This window comes from Poecilia reticulata, chromosome 2 (assembly GCF_904066995.2).
Source record: "Poecilia reticulata chromosome 2, P_reticulata-male-v2, whole genome shotgun sequence".
NCBI lineage: Eukaryota > Metazoa > Chordata > Actinopteri > Cyprinodontiformes > Poeciliidae > Poecilia > Poecilia reticulata.
Window position 1 is genome coordinate 3,426,553 of NC_088831.1, and position 17,129 is coordinate 3,443,681.

Consider the following 17,129-nt stretch of genomic DNA (forward strand, 5'->3'; position numbering starts at 1 on the left):
GCTGATATTGTTTATGAACTAAAAGAGGCTCCAGTTTCCCTGCAGTTCTTTTATTTAAACTCAAAACATTCACTAGTAGAGGTTATGCAATATTATATATAATAATAAGTGCAACTAACAGAATATTTCTATATCTCTGTAAGCAGCAGCAGCCATTTTGGATTTTGGTTCAAAACTGGTGAGGATTTACTAATGGAGCCAAAATTCACTGTTTGTTAGAAAGCAGGTGGACCTAATAAAGTGGCCAGTTAGGGTACTATACCATACCATTAAAAACCAATGAAAATATACATATTTCATATCTGTAACATTCAACACATGGCATATAAACCCATTACCAAACATGAATTATGGGAATCTGTTTCCTTATATTTTCTAAGAAACACACCTACTGCCAGAACAGTCATTAGATTTGGAGGGAAGGAATGTTGGGATTTCATCAAACCTTATTGAAACTGTCACTTTTGGTTATATTTGTCTTGAGAGGAAGATGATAAAATGTGCTTGTTTGGAATGTGAAAAAAGACGGGCAAAAGAAAAACATACGGCCCAGAAGATTAATATCTTCTGAGACCTTTCCGAGGATCCAGGTAATTTCTGCTGGAGGCTTTCCGAACACCAGCACATGACAGACCCAGTTAGAATTAAAATCACCACAAGATTCTGCAATTACTGCAAATCACTGGATGGTCACAGGCAGAGCAATGTGCAGGGGTTAAGAAAGCCATAGTTTGTGATTTTCAATGCCTTGTAAAAGTATTTGCACCCTTTTAATTTGCACCCACAAACTTCTGTGTGTTTTATTGAGATTTTTTACGATAGAGCAACATGAAGTAATGCTGACGTTTTTCACGTTCTTATATCTGACTGCGTGGTAGCAAACTGTCCCCAGTATAAAACCTGGTAGTGGCAGCACCATGCAAATGTTGGTCCCTTAACTTGAGACAAGTATTTGTGAAACAATGGGTCGTTCTAAAGACCCTGTTGGTTTTTAGCATGGTGCTACGGGTCAGCTTAGACTGAGCAATGTAGTTCTCTAGGTCACCAACTTTTTCTACAGTCAGCGGCTTCAAACTTCATGTTGGCTGTAGATTAGCCTTACAGCAATTCATAGAGAGAAAAGTATTGAAGTATTGGTGTGAAGCACAACGCCTCCAGATGCTACAGCAGGAAAGTCCAAAGGAGGAGATTTTCATCCACCTGGCTAAAAGTTTGGACCACAATTTCGCTCTTCCAGTAGGGTGGAAGTGTTCCACCAAACCAAGAAAAACACATTGGGATGAATTAGAGTAGCATCTTGTCCAACATTAGTGTCTGGCCTCACAAATGCACATTCCCAAAAGCTTTTGGGAAATCTTCCCAGGAAAGGTTGAAGGTTTTACGTCTTCAGAGGGTGGAGGGGCTGGACAAACAGATAGCAGGTTTGAATTCTTTTACAAGACGTTTTCAGATGCTTTTCATGAAGCAGTGCATCCAAATCACCTTTATTGGGTGTTTTATTGTTTTGTTGAGTTTAATCAAAGAGAGATGGAGAACACAGTGGAGCGACAGATGGCTTCTCACAATCCCCTTGTCCCCGGAGCCCACTCAGTGACCAACACCATGCCGCCACTCGGGGCGACTGAATTCATTAGCAGGATCAGGCTGGCATACGGAGCTCAGACTCAGCGCTGACGCCTTGACTGGCGAGCGAGCCACTGAGTCAAGAAATGAAGCCACCTTGAGGTGAACGCTCTGCGCACCTAAACAAATCCCCTACAGAAGCCCCGGTCCTTCCCGTGAGGTTCCCCAACACCGACCGCTCCGTCACAGCCACCAGAACGAGGCGGCGGTAAATGGATTGAGGAACCAATTCACAGCAGGATAACCTTTCACAGGAACACTCTAACCTTGTTGGCGGCAGCTTCCCAGCCTCTTATGTTTGGCCTTTTTTTTTTATACAAATCACATTACAGTCTGTTGGCCTTTCGGGGCGATACCCAATTGAAGACTGAATTGGTATAAAGCAGAAAACAGGCATCATGGCAGTGAGGTCATGGTGCTGGTTCTGTCCTTTTGATGGCTCTTTGAGAGAACGTAGAGCTGCAGGTCCGGGTTAATAAATGCTTTGTCCTGGGAGAAATTTGGACAGACAATATGTCATATATATGTCATATATATTGTCTGTCCAATATATATATATATATATATATATATATATATATATATATATATATATATATATATATATATATATATATATATATATATATATATATATATATATATTAAAGCTACTCATTTTGTCAAACAGCAGTCCCTCTCAGAGGTAATATTCATTCGTCTGCCTGTTTCTGATTATCTATGCCGTCTGGCTGGATTCAAACACCTTTTTCTCCTTGCCGCATCTGGTATTTTTTTATTTATTTATTTATTTTTTTGCTTAAATTGGCACCGGACAAGCACAGTTGGTCAGTTTCTATTTCTGTCCAGTCGAGCCTGTTTATCTGTGCGTTTACAACTCCGAAGGAGAGGCTGCGGCTGTGTTTCTTATTACATATTCTCCCTGAAGAAGTCCTCACTATGTTCACTGAAAGCTCAGCCTCCTCCGAGAGTTGGACTCTCTCTCCCTCTCTCTCTCCCTCTCTCTCGCTCTCTCTCGCTCTCTCTCTCTTTTGCAAACAACATGACTCCTACTTTGCCAAACCTGAGTGGAATCGCTAAAAAGCCTGGAACTACACAAAGATCTTTCCTGATGTGTTATAAAAACAAGCATTTATAATTCTTGCTGAAAACTGTGTTTTTCTAAAAGAAAAGTTTAGATTTTAAATAGAAAATCTGCCCTAAACCCTGCATTGAAAATGGCTCAAACCCTTCTGCAGCCAAGCAGAATGTTTTTTTTTTCATATTATTTCCATTCCAATCAGCCTTAGATTAAATAATGATTTACCTCCATGCATCTGTTTGAGTTATGCTGAAAAGCATTTCAATATGCATTAATATGCATTATTTTTCCGTTTAAAACAGCAAAGTAAAAGCTCAGGTGCAACAGCACCACTATCTGGCCATATTGTGGAACTGCAGATGGTCAAAAGAAAATGAGTTTATTTATTTTTTATGTAAATACAATGAAAATGTCTGTAATTCTAAATAATTAAATAGGCAGTGGAATCTTTTTGTGAATAGAAAGCATAAGGAAAAGTCTGGCCACTTTCTGAAGTTTCTCTCTAATAAGCCAGTCAGGGTCGCTGCTTGTGCAGAGCCACCATTACGAAATGCCAGGTGATGCAAATTTCAAAGCTTTTATAGATCAAACCTGGTCCTGCCAATCGAAGCAGCTCCCAGGAACTCTGTATCTAAATAATTAATGCCTACAAAGCAGGAGAAGGTCACCAGGAGGTACTTCCAACTTTTTAAATACAGAATTGTGAGAAAGCAAACCTCATGCCATTACATCTCAGTCCCATGATTCATGTCTCGCTTTTTCAACACGGCTCCTACACAACCTCAAAGAGCAAGGGATTTGGTAGTTTCTTAGAATATTTAGAATAAGGAATGGAAAAATTTAATTAAGTATGACAAATTATTATTATAAATTGTCAGCTCCAATCAGTGTGTTTTTATGCTGGTTTTTAGATTAAAGATGCACATTGTAGTCTGTATCCGTCCGTCCATCCCTTCATCTTCTTCCTTCCAAACTCTGGTGTAAGCACATTTCATATGTAAACTCTGAGCTGTGTTTTTTTATAGTGGAACGATGATTCAGAAACGGACTGGAAAAAAGAGTTCATACAGGTGAAGCAGTTTTTTTTTTTTAAGTTGAATGACACATTTTTGTTCTGGTTCATAAACTTCTGGTCCAGTCTTTGAACCTAGAAACATGGCAGCAAATGTTCCAGTGGCTCTGATGAAAATGGAAAAACGACAAAGAACAGTAGTGTCAGTGTGTCAGATCTAAAGATGCACAGCTGTCCATTAATTTTAATGCATGAAAATTGTTAACGTAATCAAGTTCTTTTATTTTTTACATACAAAGGTTCTGATTCGAACTTTCGCAGGTTATGGTACACCCATCTATCTGACGCAGCACCTACATCTGCAAACAACATTGATGGTGGACAAAGTGACTTCTCACGGCCCACTGAGGATTCATTTCTGCTTCTAAAAAAAACTGATTTTACACTGGAAGACTATTGTGTTCAAGTTGTGCTAAAAGGACTTAGCCTACCAGTGAAGCTATGCTAGCCTAAAACAGCATCTCAATGCTAAACATGTAGCAGCAGCACAGATGTCCTCAACGCTAATGTCAGAGATGAAAATATAAAAAATGATGGCTGATCCAAGACCTTTAAGTCAGGCAACTGTGTTGCTGAGCTAATCTGGCACTCCGACTCATCCAACCATCATGTCCGACCTCCTCAGTTCTTTCCTCCCTTTGCACACAACGTAGAGAGACACATCTACGCACTTCTGTCCGTCACCCCTCACCACCAGGGTTGCCACAGACATGCGCTGACATCACAATTAAACCGAGAACGCCCCAGCTCTGCACGGTCATCCATCACATCCACAGCCTCTCAAATACACGCACATGCACACACACACTGAATCCAACAAAAGGCATGAGACTCTTCCTGCATGCTAAGAGCTTGACAAAGAGTCTTGATTGAGCCGAGTTGTTTCAGTGGGATTTCCCTCCAAATTTACTCTTCTTTTGAAGGAAAAAAAATGTACCAGGAGATCTTTTGATATAAATTTAGTGATATCTCAACTTTTTTTGCTTTATCCGCACATACCCCCCAATTAGAGCCGAGTGGCAGCACAAAGTACAAAGAATCCCCTGAATATTAAGGTGAATGCCCTCTTTAGGGCCCAGCAGCCCCCTGGTTCTGATCTCATCAAGCGAGCACGTCCGCCTCCATTAGTCTCCGGCATTGTGCTTGAAAATGGCTCTAACTTGTCGAGTGATTACCTCAAATGAACAATTAGGCAGGCTGGCTGTCACAATAACTCGCTCACTATCCGCCAATTGACTCGCCGGCTTTAACAGCCCTTCCGCTGCCATCAAGGTGCTCCAAATAAATGATCCGCTCTGGAGGGAGAAATGTCAGCTCATAGCCATCGTAATGAATTGATGAGCAACATCGAGTCACATTCGCTATAATAAGATGATGGCGGACATAATGCTGTTATGAGGCAGAATAAGTTGGCAGAGAAAGTTTCTTGATTGAGCCTTGAAGGAATTAGTCTTTGGTGATGCTAGAGCTTGATTGATGCAGATTTTTCAATCTTAATATCTTAGATTGATGTCATTTACTTTAATTAGCCTATATGCTTTTGGTCTCTCTTAATGTGTGATCAGAACATTATTCTGTAATTCTATTAATTTAGTAATGAAGCTATTTCAGGTGGCTACAGAATATTGTTTTTCAATCAAATTCCTAATTTGATGTAAGAAATGCCACATTTTTTGTTTAGGACACAGTATGTCTTCAATCTAGGAGTGATTTATACAGTGAATGATACAGGAACATCGTTGTCTTACTCTCTGCCCAGGTGAAAAAAAGCATAGTATACTAAATTTTAACATACTTTAGTATACTTTTATCAATGTACTTAAACTGTACTATTTTGGAACAACTCATTTTGTGCTTAGTATACTTTAGTAGCGTTTAAATATTATTAAATTACAGCTAATAGTATATTTTTGTATACTATACGTACTTTTTTGGAACAACTTCAAGTGTGCTTAGTGTACTTAAAGTATCCTTTTTAAATATCATATTTCAGAGCATAATTATTATATTATGAGCGTAATTCTGTCTCAGAATTATATTAAAAATGTATATTTAATATACCTCAAATATATTTTAAATATACTATTAATATATTAGTAATGTATTTAAATTACACTTAATTTTTATTTTTGATTTCCTGCTATTGATAATAAACTACAATTTTAATTACTCGTGAAAGTCCTAATATTCCTACGTACCTATTTTGTACATGACATGCATAACTACACTGCAGTACTTACCTTGTTTTAGGCTAAAATTACATGGAAAGATTAATTACACAAGATGCCCAAGGTAATTCAAATATTTTGTTTTATTACCGACATTTTAAAAGTGTCCAATTTTACTCACAACTTTATGAACTTTACATAAATTATCAGTTTACACATCAAAAGTGAACACAATGAACATGAAAATTTAAGTGTGACAATAAAACATTAAAGTGAGGATCAACGACAGAACATTCCCGTTCACTGCACCTTACAGAAACCTACAAAAAAGAACAATAGAGCAATTAAACAGAGAAAGAATTTGTATTTTAAAGAAGACAGAAAAAATGGCAAATAAAAAAATAATACAATTTTAAGACATTGTGGACTCGCCATGTATGTGACATCATAAGAACTGATGATGATTGGGACCGGATGCCTGAGGTGGAAAAACATTTCTGGGTATCTTCTTTGCCTGTTTATGTTAGAAGTAGAAAAAAATAGTCAGCAATGTCAGTTGATGTTGGCATTAACTATGAAGCTGTTTTAAGTGTGGACTTAAGCAGACAAACTACCTTAAAATCCTTCCATCCATGATCTGAACACACTGATCCTTGGTGAGGGGGCTGGTGGTGCCCATCTCTAGCCGCCATCAGATGAGAGGCAGGGTTCATCCTGGACAGGTCACCAGTCAATCACGGGGCCCTGAAAGTCAACAACAAATAAAAAAAAGAAAGATAAATGTTAGATTAACAAGAAGAGAAAAATTCTTTCCAGTTACCTTTAAATCAAATCATGTTTATTAAGCACTTGGTGTTGGTAACACAGCAGTTTTTGTTGTTGAAAATGTAGCTAGCTCCTCATTGAAAAAACAAACGTACACCATGAAGACGATGTGGAGGTTCATCCCCAGAGCTTCGGGTTGTTGATCTGGTGGAGTCAGAGCTTCTTCTGAGACAGGAAAGTCTTTAGGTTTTCTAACACCCGATTTCTCTGGCTTCCTCTTTCATCTTCATTTGCTTAGTTAGATTTATCTTAAACATATGTTGAAGATAAAATCATTGATGAACGAGTTAGAACAACAACCTCACAATATCAAAGTCTCTTTGTCTTATGGAGCTTAAATAAAACCAAGTTAGTTTATGAATTAAAGTATAAGTCACAACAAACAGCTTCCATGCAGTTATAACATGAATCTGAATGATTTCTATAGTAATAATCATACAAGTCACAATAAAATTGATAAAATAATTATTTAAGAAACCAACGTAAGTTATATATCTTTACTGCCCTGTTTATAATTAAATGAAGACAATTAATAAGCAAACTTACCACCAGCTAGCAACACTTAGCAGCCTTCATCCCTCCGGGCTCCTTTTGTGACACACATTTCATTTCCATCAGTTGTTGTCCAGTTGTGTTGTCGTCTAACTCGGAAGACAACACCTTTGACAGACACATCGTCTGAGCCAGTTACTCGTCTAACTCTTCCCTATGTAATGCTAATGGCATGCCCCAATGACTAATAATGGCTAACACTTAAATGCTGTTTTATTAAAGTTGATACAGAAAGTGAACCTCTAAACGTTACAGCACTGACAATCAGCGGTGTATATATTTTCCCAACTCTGGCTAAAGCTGCTGCTAGCTGGTTTACTCTCCTATCGGAGGCTGTTTATTTTATACACAGTCAGAGAATGGTGAATTGACAATGAGTAATAACAGCTATCTAACACTAAAATGCTGTTATTATTAACCTTACCTTTTATTATATCCTTAAGATAATGAGCATCCGTTAATTTTTCAGTCAGGTTTCCCGAGGCAAAATCACACCGGAAGTAAAGATACACCGCTTCGAGTTATGGCGGCCATTGTCTGACATCACTGTGAGAAGTATGAGGGGCCGTTTAGGACTAAATCTATGTTTTGTCTCTCACACACTACAAAAAACTCACGCACACTCAAAAAAAGCATCGCGCACACTCTAAAAAATCTCAAATTGCGTATACACACTACTAAAATGTCACACACGCACACACATTTTATCTTTCTCGCACACATACACTGTACTAACAATTCGCACACGCACACAAATGCTATCTTTCTCGCACACATACAATGTACTAACATGTCGCACACACACACAAATGCTATTTTTCTCAAGCACATACACTGTACTAACATGTCGCACACACACACAAATGCTATCTTTCTCAAGGACATACACTGTACTAACATGTCGCACACATGTCTGAGAAATTTCAGACAGAGCAACTGAAGGGAGATGAGAATCAAGCTGAACTGCATGGAAAGGCATTTGACCAGCTAGTCTTCCACATGGGGTTGATGGGGTAACAGGTCCAGAAGGGAACCGCAGACATCTCTCCCCGGCCAGATAAGACACTTAGACCATCTTCATCAGTTCATTTTAAATCCTGCATCGTATTCAAAAACAATCTAATTATTATTAATAATAATGTCAGCAAAAGCTGATAATGCTGCTCATCTGATGGAGACAAAAGAGAGAAGCTGCTATTCTTTTAAAAACAGATATAAACATTTGTTTACCAGTTGGTTTAATGGTTAAAATACAAGAAAAGTGAAAAACCAACAAACTCATAACCAGTTTAGAGGAAAGCATAGAAATGGAATCATTTGTCTCCTTTCCAGCTTTCAGCAATGTGGGCTGCTGACCCTGTGCTGCTGTTGGTGTCAAACTCTCAGTTATACAGAAAAAGCTGGAAGACATTACGTTCTGTCTATTGTTTACGTTTTCGCACCGTACAGAACAAATGTGTTCAAGTGGGTTGTTTACAATCCATCAAATATGGAGTGGCAGCACCATTTCTTTGGGATCATTCTTTATTCTATTTTTATGCTAACATGTAAAAATTATTAAACCAAAATTATTTCTTTGCAGCTCTTCTCCAAGCAAGCAAAATTTCTTGTCACATTTTACAACAACAGCAGCAGCAAATGTTTCTACGCTCAATTTCAGTTTACTTTTAAGATATTTTAAGTCAAGTATGATTCAAAATTTTAAACTTGATAAAATGATGAAAAATCCTACTTAAATGAATAGTTTTAATATATCATTGTCCTTCTAAACTTAATATTTAACCCTTAAAATCTCATGGCGCCTCAAATGATTAAGTGACGCAGTTGCAAAGGGTTAATAGTTTGACTCATGCAGAACTGATCTGACCGTTTCCATAGCAACGATCAGAAGCAAGACATTTCCCCAGAACTACAGAGACTCATTGTAGCTATGACCTCATCTATGACATAGATCTATGTCATAGATCAAAGAACATGTGAGGTTCTAAATGCTTGCATCTCAAAACAGGAGTTTATATTCAAGCAACTCTGAGGTTTAATAGTGTTTTTCCAGCGCGTATTTCCAACGATTTTAAGAATGGCTGAAATTGCAGCAACACTATTTTTCCCCCTGACTTTTGGAGCAGGGTATTTGATAACAACAGGAGTGAGGAAAGCTTTTAATAAACTCCTCCCTGCTGTTACATTTGACATAAGTAGTTTTGAGGATGAGATCGAATACGATGAGTTCGACTCATACCTTTTCCGTCCTTCCCCGGCTGGGGAAGTTTGCCGTGCCGACACCAGCGCCATCAAAAAGGCACTGGAAGTCTCCAATGACCCCCCCAAAAAAGAGTCCTCATCTGATAGACTTTATTATTACAACACAACGAGCTACCTTGTGAATCTTCACATGGATCCATCGGACTCATCGGACTCATCCGACTCATTTCTGACGGATCTGTCAGAAGACTCGACTCTGGGAGAGGAAAGTGATTCCTCCGATCTGTATAGAGATGTAAAGGTGACTACTAAGGTTAAATCAGTAGTCACCAGTAGTGCTACAATTAAAGTGGCATCAGATGATGGACCAGAATTACCTCACACTAAAAATCCTTGCTGTCCACTTTGTTAAACTTCTTAAGAACAGGTCCAGACTTCCCTCTCCCCAGCCACTTGTACCACGTCTTCTGGGGGAATCCCAAGGTGTTCACAGGCCTGTGAACACCTTGGCCATCCCCCCTCCCCTATGGGTGGGTGGGATGGGTCCTGACTGTGCAACAAACAGTTCAGATTACTATTGAGACGCTTTACCAAGGTCGAGAAAGAGTTACATGTTGTTAGACAAAGGACCCAATGTAAAGAGTTACATTTTTGATTCTGATAGATGCTAAGGCTAATTCCTCAGAAAAAAACAAACTTATCAGGCCACAGAGACATGGTGTGATTTCAGGGACTGTCTTCAGTCCATATAATCAGCTAACCTCCTCCTTCTCCTCAGACGCTGCACAGACTTTTTTTAGAAACTCTTCTCGAATGTAATGGTAAAAGCGTCTCCTTTCAGCTTTTAAGAAAAGTCTGAATGCTTTTGAGTTTGCATGTCCTCCCTGTGCATGCGTGGGTTTTCTCCGGGTACTCCGGTTTCCTACCACAGTCCAAATTTAGACATAGGACTAGTTTTAGGTGTGAAGGAATCAAATAGTTTTAGGTGTGAAGGTTGTTGACTGGCTCAGTCTGGGAGTCGCCCCCCCCTTTACCGGACGCGGGGAAGGTATAGGCTAGGTTTTCTTTGGTTTTACCCTCGAGGAGTACTGCCCTCGGAAAAGATTGAGATAGCCGATCTGCGACACTTGAGAGACGCGAAATGCGATGAAAGATGTCCAGATGTTGCAGTTTGTTTTAAATGTATGGTTGATGTTTGGGGATTGTAAATTGTCGGTTCGTATGTCTGTATGTGTGCACCCATTTTGCTACTATCTTGGAGTTTCTGTCTGTGTGTCCCTTGCAAAGCGCATGTTTGCTGTTCTGTTTGTCCCGATTTGATACCATTGTCTTGCACAGCTGTTTGTCAGTAGTCACAGTCTCTTTTCTCTCAACAGGAAGGCAGCAGAGAGCATGTTGTTGTCTTAATCACTTCTGACTTTAATTTTATTTCTTTCCTACTTCAACAGATAATACGGTTTTGGGAAGAATATAGGTATTTTCTGAAAGACCTCTGTCTCGTTCTGCAGTAATTTTAAATTGACATGAAGCAAAGTGGTTCAGAACTCCTACATCCTCTTAGATCTAAGTTTTTAATAGAAACACATTCATTCTAGACATTTTCTAATTAATGTTATTCTAGTATTGATTATATGTTTGACTTAGTGTTACAAATTTAGCCTGATTTAGACAATACCAGTGCTGTTAATATAAAACTACAAATTAGACAAGTTCAAGTCATGTTAATTTTAACTAAATGGTATTCTGCTAATTAAATTCCAATTAATAAAAGTATTAGTTTGTTTTCTTTACGTTTTAGTGTTTCTCTGTGGGAGATAACTTAAGATGTGTCCTCTGATAACAGACAGTCTCTCCTGCAGCCCTTGTAAGACGGTATTCAAACTAATCCTGCTCAATCCACTATTTTCACATGTGGAAAAATTGACTGTATGTAGGATGAATGAAATTACATAACAGGTAAAATTGTAAACAAAATAAAGTGACATCTAATGTGTTGAAATTGTAGAAATTTTGCTTAGCTGTTCACAAGTTCAAATTTAAACTTAATAAAACTTGAGAAATTATAACATAAAGTTATTATAATTTAATATTGTTATTATTGCTATTCTTTTTTAATAAAAGCAATAATAGTACTAATAATATCCCCACAAAAAATTGAATATTCAGTCCATTACAGTTTTATGTTTTTATGGTTTGATGTTTATTTTGTGATTATTAATAAGTGATCAATGTGGTAGCTTAGCTACCGCTGCTGTTAGCTCATTAAACACCTGCTGTACTGATGATCTGTCAGAGTTGGTGTTTAACTCGCCTTTTATTTTCTAACTGAACTCAAACAGAATTCCACACCACATCTACATGTTTAGGTTGTCAAAGTCAAGCTAGCATAACTGAACTACTTCCCTCTCCCTCCATATTTTTTTCTTAATTAACTTTTTCCTGACCTGTTTATCTAGTGATTGTGTAGCAAAGCACTGCATCCCTTTCTCTTTTATTAGGCGTACATTTAAAATGTGATACGCTATATTGACAATCTAATACCAAGGACTTCATTAAAGCTTTGCATTTTACATATTTTATAATATGTTTGGTAAAATACCAAGTTATTTTGCCCTCTAATTTTAAATAAGCATTTAGATGAATGAATTACAGGATTATAATATTTGTCAGGCTACAAGCAATTAATTCTGTTATAGACCCAGATACACACTTTACATTAGGACAAATAGATTCATTATTCTTCTACAGAAATGAACAATTAATCCCAGGACTTCAGTCAAAATATCTAGAGCTACATACACACACATACACTGTACTAACAACTCGCACACGCACACAAATGCTATCTTTCTCGTACACATACCCTGTATTAACATGATGTTAGTACAGTGTATGTGTGCGAGAAAGATAGCATTTGTGTGCGTGTGAAAGTTAGTAGATTTGTGTGCGTGTGCGAGTTGTTGGGACAGTGTATGTGTGTGAGAAAGATACAATTTGTGTGCGTGTGCGACATGTTAGTAGTGTGTATACGCAATTTGAGTATTTTTTGAGTGTGCGTGAGTTTTTTGTAGTGTGTGAGAGACAAAACATAGATTTTGTCCTAAACGACCCCTCATAGAAAAGGGTCTATTGTCAAGACCCTCTCAATTTTTAAGGCATTATGCGAGTAAAAATGGCGAATTTGAACAGCGTCTGTTATCTTCCCTGCTTTAAGTTTTTTCTTCTCTTTGTGGCGTTTTTTTCAATAAATGAAATGTGCAATACCGCCACCATCTGGTCTGGAGTATGAACTGGGGCTAATGCCGTTGATTATGAGGTTTTACATCACACATCTGAAAATTGATTGGATACTTTCTTAAAAATTACATCATGATTATCATTTTTTTATTGTATGCAATTTTAATAAATAGCTAAAGATTATTAAGGCACTTAAAAATTCATACATATTCATTCATATTTTGTTCACTTAAAGTATGCTTTTATTTAATATATTAAAAGTGTTTTTTTGGTACAATTATGTTTAAGTGTGTTTAAAGTTCTAATTTCGAAATTGATACAAGTGTATTTTTAATATACTTCAGATATACTTATAGGTAGTACACTTAATATTTAGTATACTTAAAGTGTACTTTTACGAATTTAAGTATGTTTGAAGTATACTAAAGTATACTTTTTTCACCTGGGTCACTTAGCTTTCAGTGGACACCAAAGCACATGGGACTGACTCTGTAGGGAAGGGGTGTCCAAACCTAGTCCTTGAGCTCTAGTGTTCTGACTGCTTCATTATCTGATCTTTACTAATTTCACCAATCATTTGATTCGAGGACTAGGGTTGGAGTTCCCTAATGTTGGGATAATTTGTAGACCCTCTTCCTTTACGTCACATAATGTATAAAAGAATGATGAGAAAATACTAAAAGCTTGATCCTGGCAATGATTTGGATAGTTCAACACTAATACCAAAACAAAAACATGCAGCTACCCATTTCCATGTTTTTGTGAAAGGGTTAAACCAGTGCAAACAACAGTTTTTTTACCACCTGGTCCCCATCAATCAAGTGCTGCCTGGTGCTGATCAACATCCTAAAGTCTGTGTTCACCTTTGACAGACACATCGTCTGAGCCAGTTAAGCTCAATTGGAGATTGACAAGTTTACCAAATGTAAGTCTTTTTTTCTTCTTCTTTGATCTACTGGCTTTATGTTGTAGTTCACAAACTTTCTGCTTTTCCTACATACTCTATCCTCCTGTCTAATTACCCCTGAGGCATTGACTCTGGAGGTTTTTTCCCTTTATCACAAACACACGATTTTTTGGGAGGTTCTTTTGACGTAGTTTACTAAGACAGTTGTTGCTTCTTGCGTTTTGATTTCCAGCGAAGCAAGAAGTTTACTTTATTACGCTTTTCCTGGATTTTTAACATATGATTAGCAAACATCAATACTTTATTAGGTTACTATATGTAATCTACAGTCTCCTTAAGTTGTTAGTGTTACTTTCTTTCAAATAAAAGCGGTTCTGTAGACTTTACTGCAAAATCTTCCTGCCCTTCTCCCAATCCCTCAGCTCGGATTGAGCTCTGCCATGTTGAGGGAGTCATCAATAGCTGCAGCCATCCAGCTCAATGAGGCGTAGCCCTGCATTGGTAATGTAAGTTGAGTGCTTTTTGTGTAGTTCTGCTTCTGAGAATCCCCCTGAAGGAAATCCTGCGTAAATTCAGAGCAGATTACCCGATCATAGTGTGACCAATGTCAGGGAAAGCTCAGAGCGGAGTAACGGGGCTAATGGCGAGACGAGGCGTGGAGTCTTTAGTGGTAATGAATACACAATGTGGGCCTAAGGCAGGATGAAAGGGATGGTGAGGTGGAGGGAAGGCGTGACCAAACTTTAGAAGAAGGACAGATTTACACTCTGTGTGGGAAACAGGCATGGTGCAAGGATGGGAGGCTAAGTTGGGAGAGAGCGTTCGCATGTACAGAGGCAATAGTCCCTGAAGCGGTTGACCTGGGATTGATTTGCTGCGTATCTTCTACTTATCTTTCCACACACTTTCCAGTCAGAAAGTATTGTTCAATTGAGAGCACCAGTGTCTAAATAAAAGCATAATTTTAGTGAGCCAGCCAAACTAACCTGGTGTCAAACCCAGCTTTGATTTCTGTCACACCTGTAAAATTAAACATCAATAGAACGTGTCAACCACGCGTACCCCGCCACTCCCCTCCAACGTCTGACAGACCTCAAAAAGCCAGAATGTTTTAAGTTAAAAAAAAAAAAAAACAGACTTCAGCTTCACTGGTTTCCAAAAGTATTAAAACAATATCTCCAAAATATTTGCAATTTTTTTTTGCCCATTTAAGATACTTACTTAATTTTTGTTAAATCGTAAATCATTAGTGTTTCCTTATACCCAAAGATAATTTCTATAAAATGCTGTTGGCATGTGTGTTTTCTTTGTTTGCTTATTCGTTTGTTTTAAGAACTAGTGTAAAATGTCATCCCATTCGTATTTAGTTTTCTCTTTGCTGGCTACGTCTGGTTAGCAAATAGCTAACCAGACGTAAAAAATTGGCAAAAGAGGACGGATGTTGTTGTGGAAGGTTGTTATGAAATGGGGCTAGCAGGGGTGCTGTGGTGGCGCTAAAAAGTTTAGATAAAAATCTAAACTTTGATAATGATGTTAGAAAGTGTTCCTCCAATTAACTATGAATTAGCATTGTGCTTGGAAGTCAAACTTTCTGGGTTTAATGTCAGAAATCCAGCAACAACTCCTGCTGAAGCTGAAATTTCCACTGGGCAAGTTGGAGGACTGCAACAGCCATCCCTGTAAAATATTACAAATATTTCAGGCATAAATGACACTTATAAACTTACACCCCACATCGTGTTGTACAAGACCTTTTTGTGAAAATGTTCCTTTCAAATTTAATATGTGAAACAGAGAAAATACATAAGTAGCACAAGGCTCAACCCAGTTTTGACGCCATTCCCAGATCTGAGCTCTGACTTCCAAGACAAATCAAACACAGCATTAATCTGTCCAATGTTATATTAACTGGGATAATTAAAATTCAATGACTTATTTGACAAAAGAATAAAAAGCTCAATTTCCCTGAAAGAAGGCTTAACCATCCTTAACAACAATCAATACAGGATAGAAACCACAATGCTGGATGTCCATATTGCTCTCATGCAGGAGCAAAAATTGTAATTTCCTTCCCTAACTGCCTCTATATTCCTCATTTTTGAAATATAGCCTCAAAAATAAGAACCAATTTAAAACATTACACTCCTACTCCTGATGCACCTTAAAATGTCAGCAAAATAATCCAAACATATAAACCTGTCTCCTTCATAATTCAAATTGCTTTATGAGCAGCCGTAAACATCAGATGAGGAAATAATGGAGGACTGCGAGCCGAGCTTGTAACGTCGTATTTTTCATTAAGTGTCCCTGTCTGTTGTGTGCATAGCCTGTCTGTCCCCATGTGGTGATTTTCTGGCTTTGTGTAACAAAGGCTTCGTTCAGTGGCTCTGCCAATAAAAACCGGAATTAAACATGATCAGAGGGGCTCTTCTTCACCTTCCTCACATCCCCCTGCAAAGGCCCGCAGGGACTCTCTTTTAGTGCTGGTCGGGCTCTTAGCAGCTGAATTTTTATGCCTTTATCTCGTCTCACTTATCTTCAAGGCTTTCTGAGATATTTCTTATTAGTGTTGGCGTTTTTGAGAGTGAACTTGATTGTGTCTATCTGAACTCGGTTGTACAGGGAAGAAAGAAACTGAAATAAACATGATGGCAGGTGTAGCACTTCGTGTAGGCAGAGATATCTTTTGTCACGCTGGAAGAAGGGATCCCGCCTTTGGTTCCATTTTGGAATTCAACAGTTTTTATGAAATTAAGATGAACTATTTTCTACCTTCATCATTTAAGTGGTTCCAGTCCACTTAAATCCAGCTCCAGTCTGTTTGTGTAGAAAGTCATTTGGAGAGGCACTAGCCTAGTGGTAGTGGAAGAAATGGCTTGTGGTTTTTTACTAATGATAAACAAAAAATTCTCCAACCACTAAAATCTGATGCCACTATTTTTTGTTTCCATTTGGTGAAGTAGGAAGTTGTGGTCAATGTCTTCTTCAGTGACATTTGTGTCGTTTCATTCAGTGGCTCTTGGTGCAGCGCCCCGACAGGCGAGGAGGGAAACAGGTTTCTCAAACGGTTTGGTTGGTTTGACACAGTGCTGTGTGAGGAGACAGGACTGATGAATGGACTTCAGCCTTCATGGATCAGAATGTTCACGGTTCTGAATAGAACATGTTTGAAATGTCCAGAAACTTAAAGCTGCCCATGTGGGTTATGTGATGGAAAGCAAAGGAAAGGTGCCATGGTTCATGAAATGGAGTGACTAAGCCAGACTTCCATTGTCTTTTTTATCGTTGTATTTGGACAGAGTGGCCAACCTGCAAAACACACTAAAAAAGATGTCCACCTGTATCTATTGTTTGGTGGTAGGGCTGTATAAATAAATCGATTCGGCGATATATGTCGATATTTTCCGCCCTCGGAAAGTATCGATTTTTCATCCGCGAGTATCAATCCGTTAAACCATAGGG

At 38.2% G+C, this 17,129-nt stretch overlaps 1 long non-coding RNA gene across 1 annotated transcript; it reads right to left on the bottom strand.

The window, feature by feature from the left end:
- Positions 1-6,064: 6,064 nt before the first annotated feature.
- On the bottom strand, positions 6,065-6,479 carry LOC145554112 (uncharacterized). Its single transcript, XR_014090152.1, has 2 exons — positions 6,353-6,479; positions 6,065-6,264 (listed from the first exon to the last, which is right to left on the bottom strand). It is a non-coding gene; the product is annotated as an uncharacterized LOC145554112 (long non-coding RNA).
- Between the last annotated feature and the right edge of the window lie 10,650 nt (positions 6,480-17,129).